Consider the following 12,615-nt stretch of genomic DNA (forward strand, 5'->3'; position numbering starts at 1 on the left):
GCACATTTCCCAAAAATGAGAGTTCTGCTCTTAGTGTACTCTTATGTGCTCTCTCTAAGCAGAAGGTGTGTTACAATTAAATGTAGTTTCACTCCTAGTACAGCCCTATTGAAAGACTTATCCATCCTATATAAGGAGATTTGTACAGGGGTTAATAGACTTTTATGAAATGGGATATAAAAAAAATTAATGAAATGTGAGGAATTAGAAAAGGATGTGGAAACCAAATTATTAAAAAAAACAAAGTTGGGGGTGGAAATTGTGATAAATGGATGGGCATTTTGGTTTTCACACTTAAGAAAATTAAATTGGAGAAATGAAATAAATTAGAAAACTGAAATCCACAAAGGTCAAGGGTGGAGTTTATCTTCCCCCCAAAAAATGTAAGCTCCTTGGAGGCAGGGATTGACTTTTGTTATCAGGGGATATCTGAAAAGATTCTTGTTCTTTGCCTTTAGCCCTCCTCTGTTTCCTTTGGCCCTTCTAGACTGGAAGCTTCTTTGGGTCAGGGGCTGGCTATGTAATGAGGGGTAGAAATTCATGTTATATAACTTCTGTAATATCTGATTAATGGGAAATCAGGGAAGAGACTTGTAGTTGGATAGGAAAAAATGCTGTCTGGAATTTCAAAAGAATGTCTACTCACTTAGGCACCAATGTGTGCAAGAATGTAAAATAAATCTTTCTTGCACTCATCAGTGAATCAGTGGAGTTCTTTGTAAGATATTTTATTTCTCACATATGCCTTTCAACTCCCCCACTTCCACTCTCCATCTCATATTTTCAACTGGGCCTGAAAAAAACAGCTGGAGACTCAAGTCACTATTATTCTCTCACTTTTCCCAGGCCCCAAGAACATGGCCTGCTGCCCACAAGGAAGTGCCCAACTGTAAAGTTTCCATACTTAGGATTTAGGTAAGTCAACAGAGAAGATCTGGGTATCTTCTAGCCCTGGAGCAGGAAATGGCCTCTGGTTTTTGTTAAGCTTAACCACTCCTACTGCCAGGGCCTAACAGTTCTAGTACCTGCTTTTTACCCAAGCCAGAAGAAAGCCTTTTGGCTTCTTAGTGGGACTAAGAGGTAGTTTCTATGTTAGGAGAATGGCATCAGGAAAGAAGCAATACAGAGGGAGAGGTAGCCTGGAGACAATTTTGGGGGTGGCAGTCAAAGTCAGGTCATGGTAAGATCATGATAACCAGATTTAGCTATATAATAAAGAAAAAGATTCCATTAAAGGGAAGGCACTAGGGAGGAGGGAGGGGGAGAGACAGAAAGAGAGAGACAGAGAGACAGAGACAGACAGAGACAGAGAGATAGAGAGAGAATATCAGAGTAGGCTTGCTTAGCCCTGAAAAGGACTTAGCAAAAATCTTCATCATTAGCAGATCTTTTATAGGGGAACAACCTTGGGGATTTTATAAGGAAATTTGGTAGCTCAAAAATAGGGATCTAAATCACTATTGATTAGACAAATGTAAATTAAAACAACTCTGAGATATCTCATACCTCTCAGATTGGCTAAGATAATAGGAAAAGATAATGATCAATGTTGGAGGGGATATGGGAAAACTGAGATACAAATGCATTGTGGGTGGAATTGTGAAATGATCTAACCCCAGATGGATTTACATGTGAATTCTACCAAACATTTAAAGAACAACTAACTCCAATGCTATGTAAACTATTTGAAAAAATAGGGATTGAAGGAGTTCTACCAAATTCCTTCTATGACACAGACATGGTACTGATACCTAAATCAGGTAGATCGAAAACTGAGAAAGAAAACTATAGACCAATTTCCTTAATGAATATTGATGCTAAAATCTTAAATAAGACATTAGCAAATAGACTTCAGAAAATCATCCTCAGGATAATACACTATGACCAAGTGGGATTTATACCAGGAATGCAGGGCTGGTTTAATATTAGGAAAACTATTAGTATAATTGACCATATTAATAATCAAATTAATGAAAACCATATGATCATCTCAATAGATGCAGAAAAAGCATTTGATAAAATCCAACATCCATTCCTACTAAAAACACTTGAGAGTATAGGAATAAATGGACTATTCCTTAAAATAATAAGGAGCATATATTTAAAACCTTCAGTAAACATCATATGTAATGGCGATAAACTAGAACCTTTCCCTATAAGATCAGGAGTGAAACAAAGTTGCCCACTATCACCATTACTTTTCAATATAGTACTAGAAACTCTAGCCTCAGCAATAAGAGCCGAGAAAGAGATTCAAGGAATTTGAGTAGGAAATGAGGAAATCAAATTATCACTTTTCACAGATGACATGATGGTATACTTAGAGAACCCTAAAGTCTCTGCTAAAAAGCTATTAGAAATAATTCAGAATTTTAGCAAAGTTGCAGGATACAAAATAAATCCACATAAATCCTCAGCATTTTTATACATTACTAACACAATCCAACAGCAAGAGATACAAAGAGAAATTCCATTCAAAATAACGGTCAATAGTATAAAATATTTGAGAATCTATCTACCAAAGGAGAGTCAGGAATTATATGAGCAAAATTACAAAACACTTGCCACAAAAATAAAGTCAGATTTAAATAATTGGAAAGACATCCAGTGCTCTTGGATAGGCCGAGCGAATATAATTAAGATGACAATATTCCCTAAACTAATCTATTTATTTAGTGTTATACCAATCAGACTTCCAAGAAACTATTTTAATAATCTAGAAAAAATAACAACAGAATTCATATGGAACAACAAAAGGTTGAGAATTTCAAGGGAAGTAATGAAAAAAAAATTAAGTGAAGGTGGTCTAGCTGTACCTGATCCCAAACTGTATTATAAAGCAACAGTCACCAAAACCATTTGGTATTGGCTAAGAAATAGACTAGTTGATCAGTGGCATAGGTTAGGTTCACAGGGCAAGATAGTGAATAAAAATAGCAATCTAGTGTTTGACAAACCCAAAGATCCCAAATTTTGGGATAAGAATTCATTATTTGACAAAAACTGCTGGGAAAACTGGAAATTAGTATGGCAGAAACTAGGCATGGACCCACATTTAACACCACATACTAAGATTAGATCAAAATGGGTCCAAGATTTAGGCATAAAGAACAAAATCATAAATAAATTGGAGGAACATGGGATGGTTTACCTCTCAGACTTGTGGAGGAGGAAGGAGTTTGTGTCCAAGGGAGAACTAGAGACCATTATTGATCACAAAATAGAAAATTTTGATTACACCAAATTAAAAAGTTTCTGCACAAACAAAACTAATGCAAACAAGATTAGAAGGGAAGTAACAAATTGGGAAAACATTTTTACAGTTAAAGGTTCTGATAAAGGCCTCATCTCCAAAATATACAGAGAATTGACTTTAATTTATAAGAAATCAAGCCATTCTCCAATTGATAAATGGTCAAAGGATATGAACAGACAATTTTGAGATGATGAAATTAAAACTATTTCCACTCATATGAAAGAGTGTTCCAAATCACTATTGATCAGAGAAATGCAAATTAAGACAATTCTGAGATACCACTACACAGTCAGATTGGCTAAGATGACAGGAACAAATAATGATGAATGTTGGAGGGGCTGTGGGAAAACTGGGACACTGATGCATTGTTGGTGGAGTTGTGAAAGAATCCAACCATTCTGGAGAGCAATCTGGAATTATGCCCAAAAAGTTATCAAACTGTGCATACCCTTTGACCCAGCAGTACTACTACTGGGCTTATATTCCAAGGAAATACTAAAGAAGGGAAAGGGACCTGTATGTGCCAAAATGTTTGTGGCAGCCCTTTTTGTAGTGGCCAGAAACTGGAAAATGAATCAATGCCCATCAGTTGGAGAATGGTTGGGCAAATTATGGTATATGAATGTTATGGAATATTATTGTTCTGTAAGAAATGACTAACAGGATGAATACAGAGAGGCTTGGAGAGACTTACATCAACTGATACTAAATGAAACATTATACACTTCAACAATGATACTGTACGAGGATGTATTCTGATGGAAGTGGATATCTTCAACATAGAGAAGAGCTAATCCAATTCCAATTGATCAATGATGGACAGAATCAGCTACATCCAGAAAAGGAACACTGGGAAATGAGTGTAAACTGTTATTTTTACCTTCTGAATCCAATTCTTCCTGTGCAACAAGAAATTCGGTTCTACACACATATATTGTATCTAGAATATATTGTAATATATTTAACATGTATAAGACTGCCTGCCATCTGGAGGAGGGGGTTGGGGGAGGAAGGGAAAAAATCTGAACAGAAATAAGTGCAAGGGATAATGTTGTAAAAAATTACCCATGCATATGTACTGTCAAAAAAAGTTATAATTATAAAATAAAATAAAAATTAAAAAAAAAGAAATGATCTAACCATTCTGGAGAACAATCTGGAACTATGACCAAAGGGCTATCAAACTGTGCATACCTTTTGCCATTACTGGATCTGTATCCCAATGAAATCATAAAGGAGGGAAAAGGACCCACACGTGCAAAAATGTTTGGAGCAGTTCTTTTTGTGATAGCAAAGAATTGGAAAATGAATAGATGTCTATCAATTGGGGATTGGCTGATAAAGTTGTGGTATATGAAGGTAATGGAATATTATTGTTCTATAAAAATGATGAACAAGCTGATTTTAGAAAGGCCTGGAAAGATTTACATGAACTGATGCTAAGCAAAACATGCAGAACCAGGAATACATTGTACACAATAGCAGCAAGAATATGCAATGATCAACTATGAAAGATTTGGTTCTTCTCAGTGGTTCAGTGATTCAAAGCAATCCCAATAAACTTTGGACAGAAAATGCCATCTGCATCCAGAAAAAGAACTCAGAAGACTGAATGTAAATCAACAAAAAAAAAAAAAAAAAAAAAAAAAAAAAAAAAGGAAGAAGAAGAAGGAGGAGGAGGAGAAGGAGAACCAGGAAGAGGAGGAGGAGGAGGAGGAGGAGAGGAGGAAGAGTCAAAGAGAAGCCAAATGGAATACTTGGAAGGTCAAGTCCCAAATCTGTCTAAAAGATATGTTAATCAGTATCTCAAAGATTGTTTAAAGATACACAGAAGTAGGGAGATAGACAATGGAGGATGATAAACAGTTCCATCCTCACAATCACTCTATTCAAACTGGATAGTCTGAGAATTGCTTATTAAGTGACAATAGACTGATGGGCTTCTTCATGACATAAGAAGAGAGTGAGTTGATATCACTTCTTATCTCTCTTTTATAATTTACAACCTTGTAGGCTGTTAGCCTACTAGCTAAGCCCCAAATTTTCAGCATACAAAGTCCTTCCAAACTATTTCTAATTTGCTAGACTTCCTTTAGAAGCTTTCCCATCACCTATGATAGCTGATGTAAATAAACTCTTGTGATTTTAAGAGAATCTCTTTGAATTCTTTCAAACTATGAACCATGATTCTCAAACACTTTAGTTTGTCAAATAAAGGTCTCATTTTTCAAATATGTAAAGAACTTTGTCAAATTTATAGGAATACAAGTCATTTCCCAATTGATAGTCAAAAAATGTAAAGAGGCAGTTTTCCAGTGAAGAAAGCAAAACAATTTATAGTTAAGGGAAAAAGTGCTCTTAATTATTATTTATTAGAGAAATGCAAAGTAAAACAATCTTGAGATATTACTTTATGCTTATCTGGTTGGTTAAAATGGTAGAAGGGAAAAATGATAAATTTTGGAAAGGATGTAGAAAAATTGGAACACAATTCACTGTTGGTGGAATTGTAAACTAATCCAACCATTTTAGAGAGCAATATAGAATTATGCTTGATGAGTTATACCCTTTGACCCAGCAATATCATTATTAGGTCTATTTCCCAAGATAATTCAGGAGAAAAAAAAAGAACTATATGTTTTAAAACATTTATAGCATTTCAGATGATTAAACTATTTCCACTCATATGAAAGAGTGATCCAAATCACTATTGATCAGAGAAATGCAAATTAAGACAACTCTGAGATACCACTACACACCTGTCAGATTGGCTAAGATGACAGGAACAAATAATGATGAATGTTGGAGGGGATGTGGAAAAACTGGGACACTGATGCATTGTTGATAGAGTTGTGAAAGAATCCAACCATTCTGGAGAGCAATCTGGAATTATGCCAAAAAGTTATCAAACTGTGCATACCCTTTGACCCAGCAGTGCTACTACTGGGCTTACATCCCAAGGAAATATTAAAGAAGGGAAAGGGACCTGTATGTGCCAAAATGTTTGTGGCAGCCCTTTTTGTAGTGGCCAGAAACTGGAAAATGAATGGATGTCCATCAATTGGAGAATGGTTGGGTAAATTATGGTATATGAATGTTATGGAATATTATTATTGTGTAAGAAATGACCAACAGGATGAATACAGAGAGGCTTAGAGAGACTTACATCAACTGATGCTGAGTGAAACGAGCAGAACTAGGAGATCATTATATACTTCAAGAATGATACTTTATGAAGATGAATTCTGATTGAAGTGGATATCTTCAACATAGAGAAGAGCTAATCCAATTCCAATTGATCAATGATGGACAGAATCAGCTACACCCAGAAAAGAAACACTGGGAAATGAGTATAAACTGTGAGCATTTTTTTGTTTTTCTTCCCAGATTATTTTTACCTTGCGAATACAATTCTTCCTTTGCAACAACAACAACAAAATTTGGCTCTGCACATATATATTGTACCTAGGATATACTGTAAGATATTTAATATGTATGGGAATGCCAGCCATCTAGGGGAGGGGGTGGAGGGAAGGAGGGGAAAAATTCGTAACAGAAGGGAGTACAAGGGATAATGTGGTAAAAAAAAATTTACCTATGCATATGTACTGTCAAAGAAAAATGTTATAATTATAAAATTAATTAAAGAATGAATTCTCTAATATATATGTATATATTTATATATACATATATATATATTTATAGCAGCTCTTTTTGTGATAGCAAAGAATTAGAAATTATGGGGATGCCCATTAATTGGGGAATGAACAAAATGTGCTATACGATCATAATGGAATACTACTGTACTATAAGAAATGATGAACTCAGTGATTTAGAAAAACATGGAAAGACTTGCATGAAATAATGAAGAGCACAATGAACAAAACCAAGAGAACATTATATGCAGTTTATGGGGCACAACCCAGAGTCTACTTAAAACTGCATATCTAGTTATGAATGTGGAACAATAAAAACTACATAACTAGCTAAGGAATCTGGAGCAATTAAAACTGCTTATCTGTGGCTCTGTATTTGTCTTTTGTAAAACCCCTATCCTAACTTATTTGTCTTTCTGTAAAAGCTCTTACTTGTCTCCTTCCTAAAATGATCTTCCATATCTTTCTTTTACAACCTTGTAGGCTGTTAACCTGCTAGCTAAGCCTCAAACTTTCAGTATATAAAGCCCTCCTGAATTATTTCTAATTTTCTAGACTTCCTTTAGAGGTTATCCTGTCAGCTCTGATAGCTGATGTAAACAAATTCTTTTGTGATTTTAAGAGATTATCTTTAAATTATTTCAAACTATGAACCATGATTTTCACATACTTCAGTTTCTCAGATAAAGGTTTCTTATCTTGAATATATAAAGAAATTTGTCAAATTTATAAGAATGCAAGTCATTCCAAAAATTGCTGGAAAAATTAGAAAATATGGCAGGAATTAGGCACTGATCAACACCTAACATCCTATACCAAGATAAGGTTGAAATGGGTTCATGATTTAGACATAAAGAATAATACTATAAGCAAATTAGAAGAACAAAGGATAGTCTACCTCTCAGATCAATGGAGAAGGAAATAATTTATGACCAAAGAATAACTATAGTATGAAATGCAAAATGGATAATTTAGCTTATATTAAGTTTAAAAGTTTTGTGCAAATAAAACCAATGCAGACAAGATTAGAAGGGAAGCAGAAAACTGGGGGAAAATCTGTACATCCAAGGGTTCTGATAAAGGCCTCATTTCTAAAATATATAGAGAATTGACTCAAATTTATAAGAATATAAGCCATTCTCCAATTGATAAATGGTCAAAAGATATGAACCGACAATTTTCAGATTGATGCAGTTCTAGTGGTAGAGAATTAGGGTGTAAAAATCCCCTCTGTTCAGTGCAGGTCCAATGTGAAAGAATTCACAAATCTGAAATCTGAGTATGTCAAGAAAAGGGATTTTTATCAGCTCTGAGAAGCCAGCTTTGCTTGCAAGACAGACTTCTTAGTGACAAAAGGTTCTGTTAGGGAAATAAAAGTTAAAGCTGAAAAGAAAATGTCTTCACACCAGGCAAGAGTTTTGGCAGGCAGCTGTGTCAAAAAAAAAAGAGGTTTCTTGGCAAAGCATAATTCTACTTTGGACATCTGCAGAGATCTGGAGTTCAGAATTGTCTTTTATAGCCGTCTGAGGCTAGAGCTTCCATTCAAAATTGAATGAGAATCCCTCAATGTTGTCAATACCCCCAGGTTTAGATTTCCAGTTGAAAAGAGAGTATTTATCTTGGAGTTTCAAACCACTCAATAGGAATATCAGGTCGAGATCTCCAAATGAATGAGACCATTTAAGTTCAAGCTACTAGGAGTGGTCCTAGGCTAACCTTCAACTCAATAGAGGATGCAGCTAGTCCCTGTCAAGATTTCCAACAGAATGAAAGCACTTAACTGCTCTGATGGGTGGGTCTTTGTCAGAGGAGAATTTCAAAGTTCACCCCCATTGCTTCCCCCCAAAGTCAAGGGGGATAATTTCAGAGTTCACCCCTGTCAAGATGAAGAAATTAAAATCATTTCTAGTCATATGAAAAAAAATTTGCTAAATCACTATTGATCAGAGAAATGAAAATTAAGACTATTCTGAGATACTACTACATATCTTTCAAATATACTACATACCTAATTTGATAGAAAAAGATAATGATAAATGTTGGAAACCAGGACACTAATACACTGTTGGTGAAGTTGTAAACTGATCTAACCATTCCAAAGAGCAATTTGGAACTATGCCCAAGGGCTATCAAACTGTGCATACCCTTTGATCCAGTATTTCTACTGGGTCTATATCCCAAAGAGATCATAAAAAAAAAAAAGAAAAAGGGTCCACATGTGCAAAAAATGTTTGTGGCAGCCCTTTTAATAGTGGCAAGAACCTGGAAACTGAGTGGATGCCCATCAGTTGGGGAGTGGTTTAATAAGTTATGGTATATGAATGTTATGGAATATTATTCTTCTCTAAGAAACAATCAACATGGGGCAGCTGGTGGCACAATGGATAGAGCACCAGCCCTGAAGTCAAGAGGATTTGACTTCAAATCTGGCCTCAGATACTTAACACTTCCTAGCTGTGTGACCCTGGACAAGTCACTTAATCCCAATTGCCTCATCAAAAAGAAAGAAAGAAAGAAAGAAAGAAAGAAAGAAAGAAAGAAAGAAAGAAAGAAAGAAAGAAAGAAAGAAAGAAAGAAAGAAAGAAAGAAAGAAAGAAAGAAAGAAAGAAAGAAAGAAAGAAAGAAGAAGAAAAAAAAAGAAAAAAAGAAAGAAAGGAAGAAATTATAATTACAATGATTTCAGAAAGGCCTGGAGAGACTTATATGAACTGATGCTAAGTGAAGTGAATAGAACCAAGAGAATACTGTACACAGCACCAACAAGATTATGTGAAGATGACTATCAAAGCTGATAGGCATGACTCTTTTCAACAATGAGGTGATTCAGGCCAATTCCAATAGATTTGTGATGAAGAGAGCCAGCTGCATTCAGAAAAAAAACAAGCAAACAACAACAAAATAAATGAAAATTCTATGTTATTCACATTTAGTTTTGCCATTCCCAATTGATAGACTAAATGTGAATAACATAGAATTTTCATTTATTTTGTTGTTGTTTCCTTGGGTTTTTTTTCTTTCTCATTTTTTCCCTTTCGACCTAATTTTTCTTGTGCAGCATGATAAATATGGAAATATGTATAGAAGAATTGCACATGTTTAACATATATTGGATTGCTTGCTGTCTAGGAAAGGGGAGTGGGAGGAGAAAAGGGAAAAAATTTGGAACACAAGGTTTTGCAAAGATGAATGTTGAAAATTACCTTTGCATATATTTTGAAAAATATATTTTGCAACAGCCCTAAAGTCAGGAGGACATGATTTCAAATCTGGCCTCAGACACTTAACACTTCCTAGCAGTGTGACCCTGGGCAAGTCACTTAACCCCAATTGCCTCAGCAAAAAATAAAATAAAATAATAAAAAAAGAATATGTCATTCCCCAATTGATAGTCAAAGTATATAAAGAGGCACTTTCCCAATGAAGTAAGCAAAACAATTTATAGTTACATGAAAAAGTGTTCTAACTCATTATTGATTAGAGAAATGCAAAGCAAAACAACCTTGAGATATCATTTAATGCCTATCAGGTTGACTAAAATGATAGAAGGGGAAAGTGATAAGTTTTGGAAAGGATATAGAAAAATTGGAACACTTAATTCACTGTTGGTGGAATTGTAAACTAATCCAACCATTTTGGATAGCAATCTGGAATTATGCCCAATGAGTTATTAAACAATCTATACCCTTTGACCCAGCAATATCATTATTAGGTGTATTTCCCAACATGATTTAGGAAAAGAGAAGAACCTATATGTTCTAAAATATTTATAGCAGCTCTTTGTGGTGGCAAAGAACTAGAAATTATGGGGATGTCTATCAATTAGGGAATGGCTAAACTAATTGTATTATATGGTCATGATGGAATACTACTGTACTATAAGAAATGATGAGCTCAATGAGGTTAGAAAAACATGGAAAGACTTGCATGAAATAATGAAGAGCACAATGAACAAAAACCAAGAGAACATTTTATGCAGTTTATGGGTCACTGCATATCTAGCTGATAAAGGTGGAGCAATAAAAATTACATATCTAGCTAAGGAATGTGGAGCAATTAAAACTTCTTATCTGTGGTTCCTTATTTGTCTCCGGTAAAATCCCCATCCTTCTTTGTCTTTCGGTAAAAGTTCTTACTAGTCTCCTTCCCTAAATTAAGATCTTCCATATCTTTCTTTTACAACCTTGTAGGCAGTTAGTCTGCCAGCTAAGCTCCAAATTTTCAGTATGTAAAGTCCTCCAGAGCTATTTCTAATTTGCTAGATTTCCTTTAGAGGCTATCTTACCCATTCTTACAATCATTCTATACAAACAGAATAGTCTGTCTTCTTGACTGGAGAAGAGAGTAAATCCACATCAAAATCAACCTCTGAAGTATAGGTCTGAGAGAATAGGGCTGCTAGTCAGATTAGACTCAATCTTGTTCAGGTCCCACTCAATTGAGAAAGTTTAGATCTAGCCAAAAGCAAAGAGATTCTAATCTAGGTGAATTCTTACCACTAAGCCAAGAGACTGGATTAGTGAATAATGTTAACTATTGTTATTCCCATTTTACATGGAATAAGAATTGCTCGCCATCATCCTCAACAGAATATTTGGAAATATTCTCTTCCTATTTCTAGGAAATAACATGGAAGTGCTGGGTTGGGGTGAGGGACAGCTAACTTCCAAATTGACTCATTATTGAGTTGAATTTCTATATCCATCAGATGGTCTAGGACTGATTGAAGCAGAAACCTCATGAAGGAGAAGTTGGTAACAATTCATATCCAAATTGGGGAAGCTTACCTTTGATTTCACAAATTTTTCAGTCTTTTTTCTTTGAAAATATGGTAGTTTGTTTTGCATAACTTCAAATGTGTCTTCTCATCGAGGGGAGAGAGGAGAAAAGGAGAGAATCTGGAACTCAAAGTTTTTAAAAACAAATGTTAAAAAATTGTTTACATGGAACTGGGGGAAAATAAAATATGAAATGAAAATATGATAATTGTATGTAATTGTTTTTCATTGTACTACCTATATGCAGTCTGACCATCATAAGTTCTGAATAAGATCCAGAGTTTCATACAGATCCTGCTGCCATTTTATCTTCGTGTATACATACACATATTCATGCTTATATTTTTGTTTTTGAGTTATTTCAGTCAAGTCTAACTCTTCATGACTCTATTTTGTTTTTTTTTTTTGGCAAAAATATTAAAACTTTTGAGCAGGTATGCATACAATTTCATTTTAGGAGTCCTGCCTATTTGGGGCTAGCTTATTTTGAGAAAGACAGACAAATATAATACTTTTAAAGTGCTTTCACATCCACAGCTCAGCTTAGTTGACATCTATCTAGATGGTGCTTTATAGTTACATGGTATTAGACAAATCTTTGTAGAGAGTCTTCCCAGTTAGCTAAGGCTAACTAGACAATGATACCCTGGATTGAGAACCCAACAACACATATCTTTCTGCTGGTGTGGCCTCCTTGCCTCCTAAAGTGGCTGTTAACTATTTTCAAGTCCATGGGTACTCAGGAGATATTTTAATCCCCAGCTCACAAGACACTAAATCGCCCCCAACCAAGTTAGAATAAAACGCATGGTAAAGTAAAAGTGAATTTACCTAAAATAGAATGCAGGATAAATAACAGAGTGAAATCAACCAGCAAGAACTCTCACCACCCATTTCCATAATCTCCCACCTCCCCACACAAGACTCT

The sequence above is a fragment of the Sminthopsis crassicaudata genome, chromosome 4 (assembly GCF_048593235.1).
Source record: "Sminthopsis crassicaudata isolate SCR6 chromosome 4, ASM4859323v1, whole genome shotgun sequence".
NCBI lineage: Eukaryota > Metazoa > Chordata > Mammalia > Dasyuromorphia > Dasyuridae > Sminthopsis > Sminthopsis crassicaudata.